General features: G+C 38.7%; 1 protein-coding gene across 1 annotated transcript in view; it reads left to right on the top strand.

The window, feature by feature from the left end:
- Window positions 1–6,807: 6,807 nt before the first annotated feature.
- Window positions 6,808–15,258, top strand: part of LOC127453461 (copine-4-like) — a 119,403-nt gene continuing 110,952 nt past the window's right edge. Inside the window, exon 1 of the mRNA XM_051719826.1 lies at window positions 6,808–6,913. The gene's annotated coding sequence lies outside the window, so the exon portion shown is untranslated. The remainder of the gene's footprint in view (window positions 6,914–15,258) is intronic.

Consider the following 15,258-nt stretch of genomic DNA (forward strand, 5'->3'; position numbering starts at 1 on the left):
AAATGGCTATGCTAGCTACTGTACTATACCCTACTGAGGACTATTGTTTTACTTTACATTTAACGTTAGACTGTTTAAGTAAATGGGACTTGTTAAACACGTTCTTTTATTAATTAGCCCACATTACAATTTACTACATTGACGATACTTATATTTATAGTACTCGATGCAATGACAAAGTTAAATCTAATCTAAATACCAATCACACCAGCAACTGCTCAATTTAAGCCAAGAAAGGAGTTTGGTCAATAGTACAGAATATACAAGGCAACCAATTGCATTCAATAAAACATTTTATTATACAATATATCCAGTGAGAGGGTAAAGGTTGTTCCCCCACCCATGGTCTTCCACTCCTGTTATTTGTAGTGCTAGATCCGTTGATCTAGATCAGTGGTCTTCAACCCTAGTCCTCGAGTACCCCCTGCCCTGCATGTTTTATATGTTTCCCTCTTCCAACATACCTGATTCAAATGAATGGGTCATTATCAGGCTTCTGCAAAACTTGATGACAACCAAGTAACTTGAATCAGGTGTACTGTATTATGATAAACTTTAACTAAAGCTGGCTACATAAAATACCACTATTGACTAAATTGATAAGAGGTCCACAAATGCATGGAATATGAAAAAAATTCAGTCATTTCATCAACTTACCAGCAAGCGTGCTTCGGAAACGCTGAAAATGAATGCGGTTGCATGCTGGAACTATACAATGTTTGGAACTATTGGTCAGCCTATGACACGCCTTACGTCCGCATTCTTCGATTACAATGGAAGTCTATGGGAGTGTCGCAACTCTCTTTTTCAATGGCTCTGCATGACCATATTTGGACAGAGAAATGAACTTGTGCGCCTTCTAGCTGCGTGGAGGTTTGGAAATCAACTTAAGAAAGAATTACAGCGTGTCAGCGGATCATATCGCATAATTTAGTGGAAAATTTACATAATAATTCTTTATGAAGTAAATATGAGAATATATAAAAATTTCTGTAAATGTGCACACTGTTGGACTAAATGTTCTATTGGATGTTGTTCAATGAAGCCTGCTAGAGGCAACTCATATGGAGATTACATCATCGAATAGGTACCTGCGTCTTTATAATAGTTTCATTTTCAAACCTCTCGCTTTTATATTTTGATATGTTGACATAAATTAAGAAATTACTAAGGCAGTAACATATCTATTGTGAAACATTGGCTAAATATCAAAGCTGAAGTATTAGACCTTTATTATGATGTATTGTTTGTCACGATTAAATAAGAATTGAATGTTAATAACATACAGTTAATGCAAACAATACCTATCGTATGATTGCCGGCAATACATGCCAGTGAAGCAAACGCAATCTACAAACTAACACTAGAGGTCGCTGCCTACAAAGTTACAACCTGCAGTTGACCGTGTACCTGCCACTGAAGATCAGTTAGGTCTAATAATAATTACAGCTGTGATGTTTTTGGGTTAATTCATCCTTACCTGTTGCCACTGGAGAGCGCTCCATGCTGCATGTTGTTGGGCTGACGCTGACAAGCAATAAACGAAGAACAAGTTGTTTTCCCCATGCTTGTGGTGTTGCGTCTGTTCCTAAAAGGAAATGCATATAATCAGTGTTATGCTAGCATATTGATGCAGACATAACATAAATTGGCGATGAGCACAAAGTTCCCACTGCAATTATTAAGCTGGTGATCAAGTGTACAGAATGGCTGCGATCATCGGACATGTCGAAGCATTCGACGAAGCGAGGGAACAACAGTCCACGTATATAGAACGATTTGAGCATTTTGTGGAGGCGAATGGCATCAGTGATGAGAAAAGAGTATCAGTGTTTCTCAGTGTCGTGGGGGCATCAACTTATGGACTCTTATGCAGTCTCATTGCACCGGTTAAGCCTGTGGCTATGAAGTATGATGAAATTGTGAACACACTGCAAGCACATTTTACCCCCAAGCCCATTGTGATCGCGGAGAGATTCTGATTTCACAAACGAAATCAAGCAGAGGGTGAAAGTATCCCTCAATACATGGCTGTGTTAAAGAGATTAGCGGAACACTGTGAGTTTGGCGATAATTTGTATGACGTACTGCGGGACAGATTTGTGTGCGGGTTGAGTAGCAAGTCGATACAAAGGAAGTTGTTGACAGAAACGGCTCTCACATACCAAAAGGCTGTGGACATAGCGATATCGATGGAAGCTGTGTCTAGGGCATCACAGCACCTGAGTAACTCACTGAAAGTTAATGCAATGTCCCTATCATCAGCGTTGTCCAGAGAGAAATGTTACCAGTGTGGGAAGTCCAACCACATTGAAAGCGAGTGTTTCTTTTAGGAACAACAGTGTCACAATTGTGGCAGGAGAGGCCACATTTCACGGATGTGTAAAAATAAGAAAATGGATGACAAAATACCCAAAACAGCAGTCAAAGGGAAATTCATGAAAAATAAGGACCAGATGAAGAAAAGGCGAATTCATAAGGTGGATGTTAATGCGGAAAGAAGTGACGATGACACAACCTCAGATACTGATGCTGAGTTGACACTGCACAAAGTGACTGCGGTACTTGATGATACTTCACGAGTGAGTAAAATGCAAAACTCAACTAGTTCAATGTCATCAGTGATGAAAGTGACACCTAAAATTGAAGGGCTGCCGATAGACATGGAAGTGGATTCGGGAGCAGCGGTTTCTCTCATTTCAAGTGAACTGTACAGAGCTAAGATGAGCCATATTCAATTGCGCCACACAAGTATAGTCCTCAAGACATACACGGGCGAAGTGAATTCTCCAGAGGGTGTCATCAAAGTGCGTGTTAAGTTGAATAAACAAAACGTTCGACTACCCCTGTATGTAGTAAAAGGTGATGCGGTGCCACTATTTGGATGAGAATGGCTCCGCAGAATTCGACTTATCTGGCGTGAAATCAAAACTGTGAGAGCAGTACACCAGACAAATGAAGAGACTCTGGACTCTCTCCTAAAAAAATATGCAAAAGTGTTTAGTGATGACTTAGGAACATTCAGTGGATTTGAAGCTACCTTAAATCTGAAACCAGAACAACAGCCAAAATTCCAAGCACGTGTTGTGCCACATGCAATCAGACCTAAGGTGGAAGCGGAGTTATACCGCCTGTTGAAACAAGGAATTATTTCACCTGTTCGGTTCAGTGAATGGGCAACACCCATCGTGCCAGTAGTCAAGAAGGGTGGCAACGTGAGAATTTGTGGAGACTTTAAAATAACCGTAAATCCAGCACTTTGTGTGGAACATTATCCGTTACCACTGATTGAGGATTTATTTGCTTCACTGGCCAGAGGGCAGCGATTTGGCAAACTAGATCTCTCACCCGCTTACCTGCAAGTGCCAGTTAATGAGAACTCCCACAAATACCTCACAATAACTATTCATAAGGTCATGTTTTCATATAATAGATTACCCTTTGGAATAACATCGGCACCATCCATATTCCAAAGAGTGATGGAGCAAGTGCTTCAGAGGCTACTGTATGTCCATTGTTTCCTGGATGATATCCTGGTCACAGGAAAAGATGATGCTCATCACCTGACAAACCTTGAGGCGGTACTGAGTAGGCTGGAGAAGTTTGGCCTTCACGTGAAACCAGAGAAAAGTGAGTTTTTCAAGAGTTCGCTGGAGAATCTGGGACATGTGATTGACGCAGCAGGGCTCCACAAGTCCCCAGACAAGCTGCGTGCTATTGCAGAGGTGCCAGCTCCAGTTAATGTTAGCCAGCTTCGATCTTTTCTGGGACTGGTAAATTATTATGCAAGATTTGTTCCAAACCTGGCTACAATTCTTCATCCATTAAATGCAATGTTGCATAAGGACGTAAAATGGAACTGGTCTCCGGAGTGCGAGAAATCTTTCCAGGAGGCCAAAGCTCAATTGTTGACCCCGAGTGTACTCACTCACTATGATCAAAGACTCCCAGTTCATTTGGCTTGTGATGCTTAGATAAGAACACCGATAGTGTTCTTTACCGATAGTGAACTTTGAGCAAGTCTAAGCTAAACGATGCCCAGATAGAACATGAAGCACTAGGAATAATTTTTGGAGTCAGAAAATGTCATACTTACCTTTACGGGTGCCATTTTACCTTACTGACTGACCACCGTCCACTTACTACCATCCTCAGCCCTAGTAAAGCCACTCCATCCATTGCTGCTGCGAGACTCCAGAGGTGGGCACTTTTACTTGCAGCACACAATTACACGATCCAGTATAGAAGTGCCAGCGACCATAGAAATGCTGATGGATTATCCCATTTGCCATTGCCTGTGTTGCACAAGGACAAAAAGGATTCAGTGGAGGCTTACCTCATTAACCACGTGGAAGCTCTACCGGTGTGTAGTGCAGACATTCGCAAAGAAACCAGAGCAGACCCTATTCTTTCTCGTGTGGTGGAGATGGTGTCCTCAGGGTGGTTTCCATCCACCAAGGACTCCGATAATGCACTGACACCATTCCTCATCCGAAAAGGGGAACTCTCTTTAATGCAGGACTGTTTAATGTGGGGACAGCAAGTTATTGTTCCACCCAACCTTAAGAGTCTTAGAGGATCTGCATGTGGGACACCCAGGTGTAGTGAAAATGAAAGCCCTAGCACGCAGCTACATCTGGTGGCCCAGTATTGACTCGCAAATTGAAGAGAAATCCAAGACCTGCTTGTCATTCCAGCAAAATCAAAAATCTCCCTGTCTCTCACCTTTACATCCTTGGCCATGGCCCGGAGCTCCTTGGCAACGTATTCACATCGAATTTGCTGGTCCATTTGAGGGGCGGATGTTCCTGGTGGTTGTCGATGCTCACTCAAAATGGCCAGAAGTCCACGTGATGGATTCCACAACATCGTCTAAGACCATTCAAGAACTGAGAGGCTTATTCAGTCGTTATGGCACACCTGAAACTCTGTTAAGCGACAATGGCCCACAATTTACGTCAGATGAGTTTGGCTCTTTTCTAAAAGTTAATGGTGTGAAACATGTGCGCTCTGCCCCATTCCACCCTGCCACAAATGGTCTGGCGGAGCGCTTTGTGAAGACATTTAAACATTCTCTGAAATCCTCCAAAGAGCCAGTATCATTGCAACAGAGACTGGATGCCTTCTTGCTACAGTACAGAAATACCCCACACAGCACAACAAGAGAAACCCCTGCTATGCTGTTCTTACATCGCAAATTGTGAACACACTTGACTTACTGAAACCTAGTGTGGCTAATGCTGTTGATCAGGCACAAAGGGCCCATTGTTCTTACCGGTCTGTTCACTCTAAACACAGAGAGTTTGATGTTTGATGGGATTATCAGCGCAGAGAGGAAAAGTGGAAAACTGGTACTGTTTCTTCTCAGACAGGACCAATGTCCTATACTGTAGAGGTGGGAAATTTGCAACTCTGGAAAAGACATGCGGATCAGATGTTAAACTGTCATCCTGAAATTTCCAAAGTCACCGAATTACCTCAATCAGTGGACATTCCATCGCAGACACCAGACAATGCTGGACAGGAATTGTCTTTGCCGGTCAGTGAACCAAATATGTGTGCTTCAGACCAAGGTGAAACAAAGCTCTCGGAATCATCCATTACAGCTTCTCAAAGTGTTAGGAGGTTTCCTGTTTGGGTCCGCAAACCACCTAACAGACTTAATTTATAAAATGTTTTTGAGTGGGGACATTTAAGGTTTGGGTAATTCAAAAATAAAATAAATAAATAAATAAAGAAATTAGAAAAAATAAAAAAAAATATATAGGAATGTGTTTGATCTGTGTTGTATACCTCATAACTGAGTTTGCATTCATTTGGAGTGACACCAACTAATAGTGTTCAGTTACATTAAGTGATCACGTTATTGCCATACTTTAAGTTGAATTCCCTGTGTTTCTATAAGTTTGGATATATGGGAATTTGATTAAGAGGGGAGAAACGTTGATGTTTTTGGGTTAATTCATCCTTACCTGTTGCCACTGGAGGGCGCTCCAGGCTGTATGTTGTTGGGCTGATGCTGACAAGCAATAAACGAAGAACAAGTTGTTTTCCCCATTCTCGTGGTGTTGCGTCTGTTCCTAAAAGAAAATGCATACAATCAGTGTTATACTAGCATATTGATGGAGACATAACAACAGCTATGATGATTTTGGTTGGAAAACAATTCAGATTTAAAAAAAAAAAAAAAACGTTTACAGTAATTTTCTTGATGTAATATTTTTCTCATATGTTATATACAGTATGTAGGCTTTATGTTTCATAATAGGATACCTAGTTTTATATTTTGCTTGTTAAACGATATAGCTGGTAATTGTCAGAGGGATGTCTATTTTTTTTTCTTTTAAGTTTCTATTTATGGGACGGTTCATCTGAAAAAGTGGCAAGAAGCTATATTTACATCTACAAAGTATTTTTTATTTATTTATATATTTAGCTAACTTTTTGACATAAGTTGGTAATCCCATTAAAATAACTGTGGAGTATATATTATATTACTTTTGTTATAGGCTAATATGCAGTTTTTCCACAAATGTAATAAGATGTGTCTAATTTGCATATTAAAAACTTTGCATGAATAGGTAAAACCGTCATAAAAAAAATACTTGTTTGGCGTGTTTTGAAATGGCAAAGTTTCATTATGATAAAAGGAAAGGGGACAAACTCAGCATATTTACCTGTAACCGGTGAAAGAATCCTGGAATCTTCTCCAGTGCGTGAAGGGGGAGGGACGGGCGCGTGAGATGCAATCTCTCAGTGACAGAGACACGCGCTGCACTTTACTTGCACATCGGCTTGAGGATGGAGCTCGACTCCTTGTGTGGGGCACATGTTTGCTCAGTGCATTGTGTTTGATTACAAGGAACGAAGCAACAATTTTCCTGGCTGGGATTGTTTTTCATGTTTGTTGAAGGTGAGTCCAACGGCTCTCTCTCATCTCTCGTTGCATCGTACAGCTGTGTACAGATGCGCGCGATTACTTTTATTCTTCACCGTAGTAGTCAATTAAATTCAGTACGAGTCAATAGTGGCGGTATATAAAGCTTCCCTGTTGTTAGAAAACTTAAAAAAGACGCACTCCTTAGTTGTGGCAGGCTATACCTGGCGGATGACTATGAAGTTAATGTGTTATTCTGTGTTAAGTTGTTGATGTGTCGCTCTGTTCACCGTGGATGAAGTGTCATTTAAGTTTTTATTCATACATTTATTCAGTTAAACCTGGATTAACAGCTGTTGTCGTGCAAGATTAATGTTAAACTGATTGGCAAACTGTTAAACTGCAAATATACACAACTGGACATAATTTACTGTCGGATGTGGTGAAGCCGTGAAAATAGCAGAAACACACCAGTGTTATTAAATTACCTTAATAATTTAAGCCTATAGTCTTGTAGGCCATTTCACGATTTAAAATTCAGAAAGAGGTGAATATCAACCCATAATAAGGGAATCAAAATCTAATTTAAACTCGAAGGCAGAAAAGTTTTAGATTTTGAAAAAATAAATTAATTTTAAAAAAAAATTAAAAAAAAAAGGAAGAAGAAGAAGAAGAAAAAAGTAATGTTAAGGCGTAAAATAAATGAGCAAAATTAAGATTTCGTTGCTTCCAAGCACTCAAGATGCTCTTTGGAACATTCTCAAATCATGCTGGCATAACTTGGATCATCGGGTTTTGCACAAATTTGTGCAGTCCTTGCCAGCTTGATTGCATGCTGTAATGCAAATGGGAGGCATACCAAAATCTTTCAGTTCAGCTTTTCACTCAAATTACTATTCTGATAATATACAGTACTTTGTATTGGGGTTTATCTCTTTCCTTTCCATATGTCCATATATACATGCAGCTTGAAAATGCATTTTAGCTCTAAACTACACTGAAAAAAATGTGTTGCATTTTCTTAAAATATGTATGTAGCATTCTTCCATCACATTTTTTATATAAATTCAACTTATGATCATTTTAAGTCAGCATAACTAGAAAACCTTTGTTAGATATACACAAATGTATCAGTTCATTCAACTTTATTTACTTAAAAAGGTATGTCACACAAATAAGATTTAACAACTAAATAGCACATTGTTTCAAACTAACATTTATATTATTGTTTCTATTTAATTTAATTCGCTCAAAAGAAAATAACGACTTAGGTCAGTCATTAAACTTTATTCCCAAATTAAGTGTGATTAAGCTGCACTTCAGCTATGCACATTCACATGCGCAAGTGAAAATTACATGGATTGAAGTTGAACAGAGTACAACTTTACTAAAGGTAATATTAATCACCCTAATGGTGACTTTACGCAAAACAACTGATTACAACTTATTTAAACACCATCAGTAATACTAAAAAGAGCTAAAATCTCTATGAATTTTTAATAACAACTAATTAGATGCCCCAATAAGTTCCTTTTGATCTAACAAACATGCTCAAATTATTAAAGCGCAAGCGCTTTATGGGTATTCCCCACAAACTCAGTTCTGTACTTGATTGTTTGAGTTAGTGGTACTATTTTTGTGGATTTTTATGCCAAAGAAGTTCATGGAACTGTATCACTCCAAGTTCACCTTATAATTTATATTTTCTGTTGTGTTGTACTCATTAATGCAAATTTAGTAAAGCTAAAAATGTTATAAATATGTATATTTCTGAGTAGAAAAGATGTATTTTGTTAAGCCAATGGATCATTGGCTTGATCTGTTAAGGAACTGTAACCAGGATCCTGCAGATCCGTTTTGTCATTACTTACTGTTTCATGGGTGCCTAGGGTGTCTCAAGCATTTAATGTTTCTAATTATATTATGTCTCATCTAATTAGCCAACTCACTAAAGAATAACGAGCTATCATTTTCAATAGCTACTTGCTGTCTTGTTCCCATCCGCCTGCAGTTGAGCGGGCTGATGAGCTGATCATATTCAAGTGAATAATTGGTTTGTTATAAATGACTGGAAATAAGACTAAATGAGCTGAGATTGCAGGATGCAGGACTCTGCTGTGATTCTGATCGACTGCATCATTCATGCTCAGTTGAGAGCCATCACTGGTGTTTGTCAAATTAGGCATCAGTTTTAAGGAGAGGAAATGACCTGCTGAGATCTAGTGGAAAAGTGTAGTTATCACATTGGTTTTAAGGAGAGGAAATTTTCCTTCTGAGATTGAGAAGAAAAATGCAGTGATCATGTTGCAAGAGGGACGTAAAGCGGTAATGAGTTTCACAGGTTGCATCTGTCAGGGCACTCTTGATATGTTTGGTTTTTGCATGAGTGAGATGATGTTAAGAAATGCTTAATGCATGTGTTGACAGCATGTCATTATTAGATCACACTTCTAATTAAAGCTGCAGTGTGTAATTTATTTGATGTTGAAATACTAATACAATTCCAGTTTAATAAGCAGAGACAACTACAAGTAATTTGTAGGTTAATCAAATTGAAGTGTAAACACTGTGGTTCTGGTATGCAATCACAATATTGCTTTGTTTGAGTAGCCCTGCCACAATTGTGTCTTCTATGGTTCACCCAAAAATGAAAGCTCTGTCATCGCTTACTCACCCTCATGTTGTTCCAAATGTTGTACAATTCTTCAAAAATGTCTACTTTTGTGTTCCGCAGAAAAATATCAGCATACGGGTTTGGAATGACATGAGAGTGAATAAATACTGACATAATTTTCATTTTGGGGTGAACTATTCCATTAACCTCAGGTTGCTCCTGAGGTAAAATGTACAATAAATCGACCGCAAAAGGAAGAATAATGACAGCTGGAATTCTAAAAAATCAAGTTGTTGTGTTTGGGTGTGTAAACATTGCTTGATTTGCATGTGTTGTTTTTATTGCCTGTTGGTAAAAATCATATAAACTCCAACAAGCTATGCTGTCTCTCATCTAAAAATAATCAAAGCCAGCAGGCTCGTGGCCTCTGCAGTACAGAAATGATTAAGTACCCAGAGCTTTTACCTGCTGGCAACAAACAGAGTGGGCTTTACCTCATGAATACTGGTTCATTCATCAACACTGCTGATTTTGAATTGAGAACATTATGATGGGTTCAAACAGAATGCTTTGCATTAAACACAAACTGGCTGGGGTGAAATAAAGCCAACATTTCTGAAACAGCAATATTATGCCTCCATGGTTTATGGATTATATAGCACACAGAACCTAACCTCTTCAGTCTTGACGATTGGAACAGGCTGAATATCTGGTGATCATTTCTGAATCATGAATTGGGAATTGAATCAAAAGGAATCCTGTTACTCATTACAGAAACTTTTACACAGATAGCTCTTCTACAGGACATATAGTTAAATTCCCCATGAAGTAAAACTTTAGTTTTGAAGTCCTCTTTACTAGTATACACCTAAAAGTTGACAAAACAAATTTTAGCAGATACACTATATTGCCAAAAGTATTCGCTCATCTGCCTTTAGACGCATATGAACTTAAGTGACATCCCATTCTTAATCCAGAGGGTTTAATATGACGTCGGCCCACCCTTTGCAGCTATAACAGCTTCAACTCTTCTGGGAAGGCTTTCCACAGGGTTTAGGAGCATGTTTATGGGAATTTTTGACCATTCTTCCGGAAGCGCATTTGTGAGGTCAGACACTGATGTTGGACGAGAAGGCCTGGCTCGCAGTCTTTGCTCTAATTCATCCCAAAGGTGCTCTATCGGGTTGAGGTCAGGACTCTGTGCAGGCCAGTCAAGTTCTTCCACACCAAACTCGCTCATCCATGTCTTAATGGACCTTGCTTTGTGCGCTGGTGCGCAGTCATGTTGGAACAGGAAGGGGCCATCCCCAAACTGTTCCCACAAAGTTGGGAGCATGGAATTGTCTAAAATCTCTTGGTATGCTGAAGCATTCAGAGTTCCTTTCACTGGAACTAAGGGGCCAAGCCCAGCTCCTGAAAAACAACCCCACACCATAATCCCCCCTCCACCAAACTTCACAGTTGGCACAATGCAGTCAGACAAGTACCGTTCTCCTGGCAACCGCCAAACCCAGACTCGTCCATCAGATTGCCAGATGGAGAAGCGTGATTTGTCACTCCAAAGAACGCGTCTCCACTGCTCTAGAGTCCAGTGGCGGCGTGCTTTACACCACTACATCCGACGCTTTGCCTTGCACTTGGTGATGTATGGCTTGGATACAGCTGCTCGGCCATGGAAACCCATTCCATGAAGCTCTGTATGCACTGTTCTTGAGCTAATCTGAAGGCCACATGAACTTTGGAGGTCTGTAGCGATTGACTCTGCAGAAAGTTGGCGACCTCTGCGCACTATGCGCCTCAGCATCCGCTGACCCCACTCTGTCATTTTACGTGGCCTACCACTTCGTGGCTGATTTGCTGTCATTCCCAATTGCTTCCACTTTGTTATAATACCACTGACAGTTGACTGTGGAATATTTAGTAGCGAGGAAATTTCACGACTGGACTTGTTGCACAGGTGGCATCCTATCACAGTACCACGCTGGAATTCACTGAGCTCCTGAGAGCGGCCCATTTTTTCACAAATGTTTGTAGAAGCAGTCTGCATGCCTAGGTGCTTCATTTTATACACCTGTGGCCATGGAAGTGATTGGAACACCTGAATTCAATTATTTGGATGGGTGAGCGAATACTTTTGGCAATATAGTGTATATTTGCATTTAAAATGTATTTTTCAGGAAAATGGACCAACAATGTTGATAACTCATCTTGCTCTCAGCAGCATATATGATTTAAATTGTAACTGTAGTGGAATACAGTTACTTATATTTTGTATTTTAAATATGTAATCCCATTACATGTATTCTGTTACTCCCCAACACTGTGTGTGTGTGTGTGTGTGTGTGTGTGTATATATATATATATATATATATATATATATATATATATATATATATATATATATATATATATATATATATATATATTGGCAGCCAAAAGTTTGGAATAATGTACAGATTTTGAACTTATGGAAAGAAATTGAAACTTGTATTCACCAAAGTGGCATTCAACTGATCACAATGTATAGTCAGGACATTAATAACGTGAAAAATTACTATTACAATTTGAACTACTTCAAACAGTTCTCATCAAAAAGTCCTCCATGTGCAGCCATGACAGCTTTGCAGATCCTTGGCATTCTAGCTGTCAGTTTGTCCAGATACTCAGGTGACATTTCACCCCACACTTCCTGTAGCACTTGGACCACTCTAACCTTTTCTTTTTGTTTCTCTGTTTCAAAAACTTTTTCTTTGCAGTTCTTCCCATAAGGCCTGCACCCCTGAGTCTTCTCTTTACTGTTGTAGATGAAACTGGTGTTAAGCGGGTAGAATTCAATGAAGCTGTCAGCTGAGGACATGTGAGGCATCTATTTCTCAAACTAGAGACTCTGATGTTCTTATCCTCTTGTTTAGTTGTACATCTGGCCTTCCACATCTCTTTCTGTCCTCGTTAGAGCCAGTTGTCCTTTGTCTTTGAAGACTGTAGTGTACACCTTTGTATGAAATCTTTTTTCATTGTATGAATTCATTTTTTTGGCAGTTTCAAGCATTGTATAGCCTTCATTCCTCAAAACAATGATTGACTGACGAGTTTCTAGAGAAAGCTGTTTCTTTTTTGCCATTTTTGACCTAATATTGACCTTAAGACATGCCAGTCTATTGCATACTGTGGTAACTCAAAAACAAACAAACACAAAGACAATGTTAAGCTTCATTTAACAAACCAAATAGCTTTCAGCTGTGTTTAATATAATGGCAAGTGATTTTCTAGTACCAAATTAGCAATTTAGCATAATTACTCAAGGATAAGTTGTTGGAGTAATGGCTGCTGGAAATGGGGCCTGTCTAGATTTGATCAAAAATTACTTTTTTCAAATAGTGATGGTGCTGTTTTTTACATCAGTAATGTCCTGACATTTTCAGTAATGTCACTTTGTGATCAGTTGAATGCCACTTTGGTGAAATAAAGTACCAAATTCCTTCTGATACAGCAAAATCTGTACATTATTCCAAACTTTTGGCCGCCAGTGTATATATGTGTGTGTGTGTGTGTGTGTTTGTATTTAAATGTAGGGCTGTTGTTTTAACACGTTAATTTAAAGGGATAGTTCACCCAAAAATGAAAATTCTCTCATCATTTACTCACCCTCATGCCATCCCAGATGTGTATGACTTTCTTTCTTCAGCAGGACATAAACGAAGATTTTTAGAAGAATATCTGTTTGCCCTTACAATACAAGTGAATGGTGATCATATCTTTGTAGTTCCAAAAATTACATAAAAGTAATCCATAAGACTCCAGTGGTTAAATCAATATCTTCAGAAGCGATACAATAGGTGTGGTTGAGAAACAGATCAATATTTAAAGACTTTTTTTTTACTCTAAATCTCCACTTTAACTTTAAACTAAACAGACACCACATGTGACTTTCATACAGCATGTGAAAGTAGAGATTTAGAGTAAAAAAAAGGACTTACATTTTTAACTTTTTCTCACCCACACCTATTATATCGCTTCTGAAGGTATTGATTTAACCACTGGAGTCTTATGGATTATTTCTATGTTTCCTTTATGTGATTTTTGGAACTACAAAGGTCTGATCACCATTCACTTGCATTGCATGGACCAACAGAACTGAGATATTCTTCTAAAAATCTTTGTTTGTGTTCTGCTGAAGAAAGAAAGTCATACACATCAGTGAGGGTGAGTAAATGATGAGAGAATTTTCATTTTTGGGTGAACTATCCCTTTAATGCGATTAATTTAAAAAAATAATGCATTTAAAAAATGAAAGCAGTTAATAATTTCACCTAACCCGTACGTAAATTCAGTAATAAAAGTACATATTTTCCTATCATTGGAGCAATTCAGCTTGAAGTACATGTAACTTTGTGTTTTTACTAGCCACGTCAGCAGGGGGCATTCAGTGCGCCAGCTTAGCCACAGAATGAGAGCCAGGCTGCATTCTTGACAGCTGGACAAAGCACAACAGAATGCAGAGATTTCAAAACACAATTTTTTAAAAGATTTCAAAAGCTTTTAACTAGGGCTGTCGATTTAACATGTTAATTTAGTGTGATTAATTATATAAAAAATAATGCGTCAAAAATATTAACACAATTAATTTTGCCACCAAACCCATACATAAACTCCACAATAAAATTTATTTTCCTACCATCGGAGCTATTTAAGCTTTGAATTTCATGTAACTTCTTTTTACGAGCCAAGTCAGCAGGGGGCACTCAACAAACCTCACAAGCTGCACAGCAACAGAATGAGAACTGCACAGGAAGTGTTCTTGACAGCTGGATGAAGTACGTTAGAATGCAGGGATCTCGAGCAGCAATTTTCAAAGTTTCAACCACTTTTAACTTGACACAGTTTATAATGCAGAAAATCAGTAAGATGCTTAAAAATCCTCTATCTTATGCATATGTACATAGACCGGCAATCAGAAATAGTGCTACCAGAACACAAGAACAGAGCCTGTGAGAATGGGACACATTAAAAAACTAAATTGCAAAATGGATTGCTGTGGACTGTAGGACAGTGATAGGCTTATGTTCTATTATATGGGAGTAAAACAAACACTGTATTGACTTCTAAAGACACTTTTGTTTTGTAAAATCCAGTGGTTCCCAACCTTTGTTCCTTGAAGCCCCCACTACTTGCATATTAGAAAATTGCCACCCCCACCCCTATATATATATATATATATATATATATATATATATACACACACACAGTACTGTGCAAAAGTTTTAGGCACTTGTGAAAAATGTTGCATAGTGAGGATGTCTTCAAAAATAATGCCATAAATAGATTTCATTTATCAATTAACATCATACAAAGTCCAGTAAACATAAAAAAGCTATATCAATATTTGGTGTGGACACCTTTGCCTTTAAAACAGCCCCAATTCTCCTAGGTACACCTGGACACAGTTTTTCTTGGTTGTTGGCAGATAGGATGTACCAAGCTTCTTGGAGAATTCGCCACAGTTCTTCTATCTATTTAGGCTGTCTCAATTGCTTTTGCCTCTTCATGTAACCCCAGACTGACTCGATGTTCAGTGGGGGGCTCTGTGGGGGCAATGCCATCTCTTGCAGAGCACCCTGTTCTTCTATTCTAATCTTTTCTATTTGCAAAACTAATGTTTGGGAGTCTAAAATGTATTTTTCCTATTGACACACTAAAGCTGAAGATATAAATAACCATCTTAAGACAAATGTTTTTGTGAAACATCTTAAGTGCCTAAAACTTTTGC

Source organism: Myxocyprinus asiaticus, chromosome 15 (genome assembly GCF_019703515.2).
Source record: "Myxocyprinus asiaticus isolate MX2 ecotype Aquarium Trade chromosome 15, UBuf_Myxa_2, whole genome shotgun sequence".
In the NCBI taxonomy this organism is placed as follows: Eukaryota; Metazoa; Chordata; class Actinopteri; order Cypriniformes; family Catostomidae; genus Myxocyprinus; species Myxocyprinus asiaticus.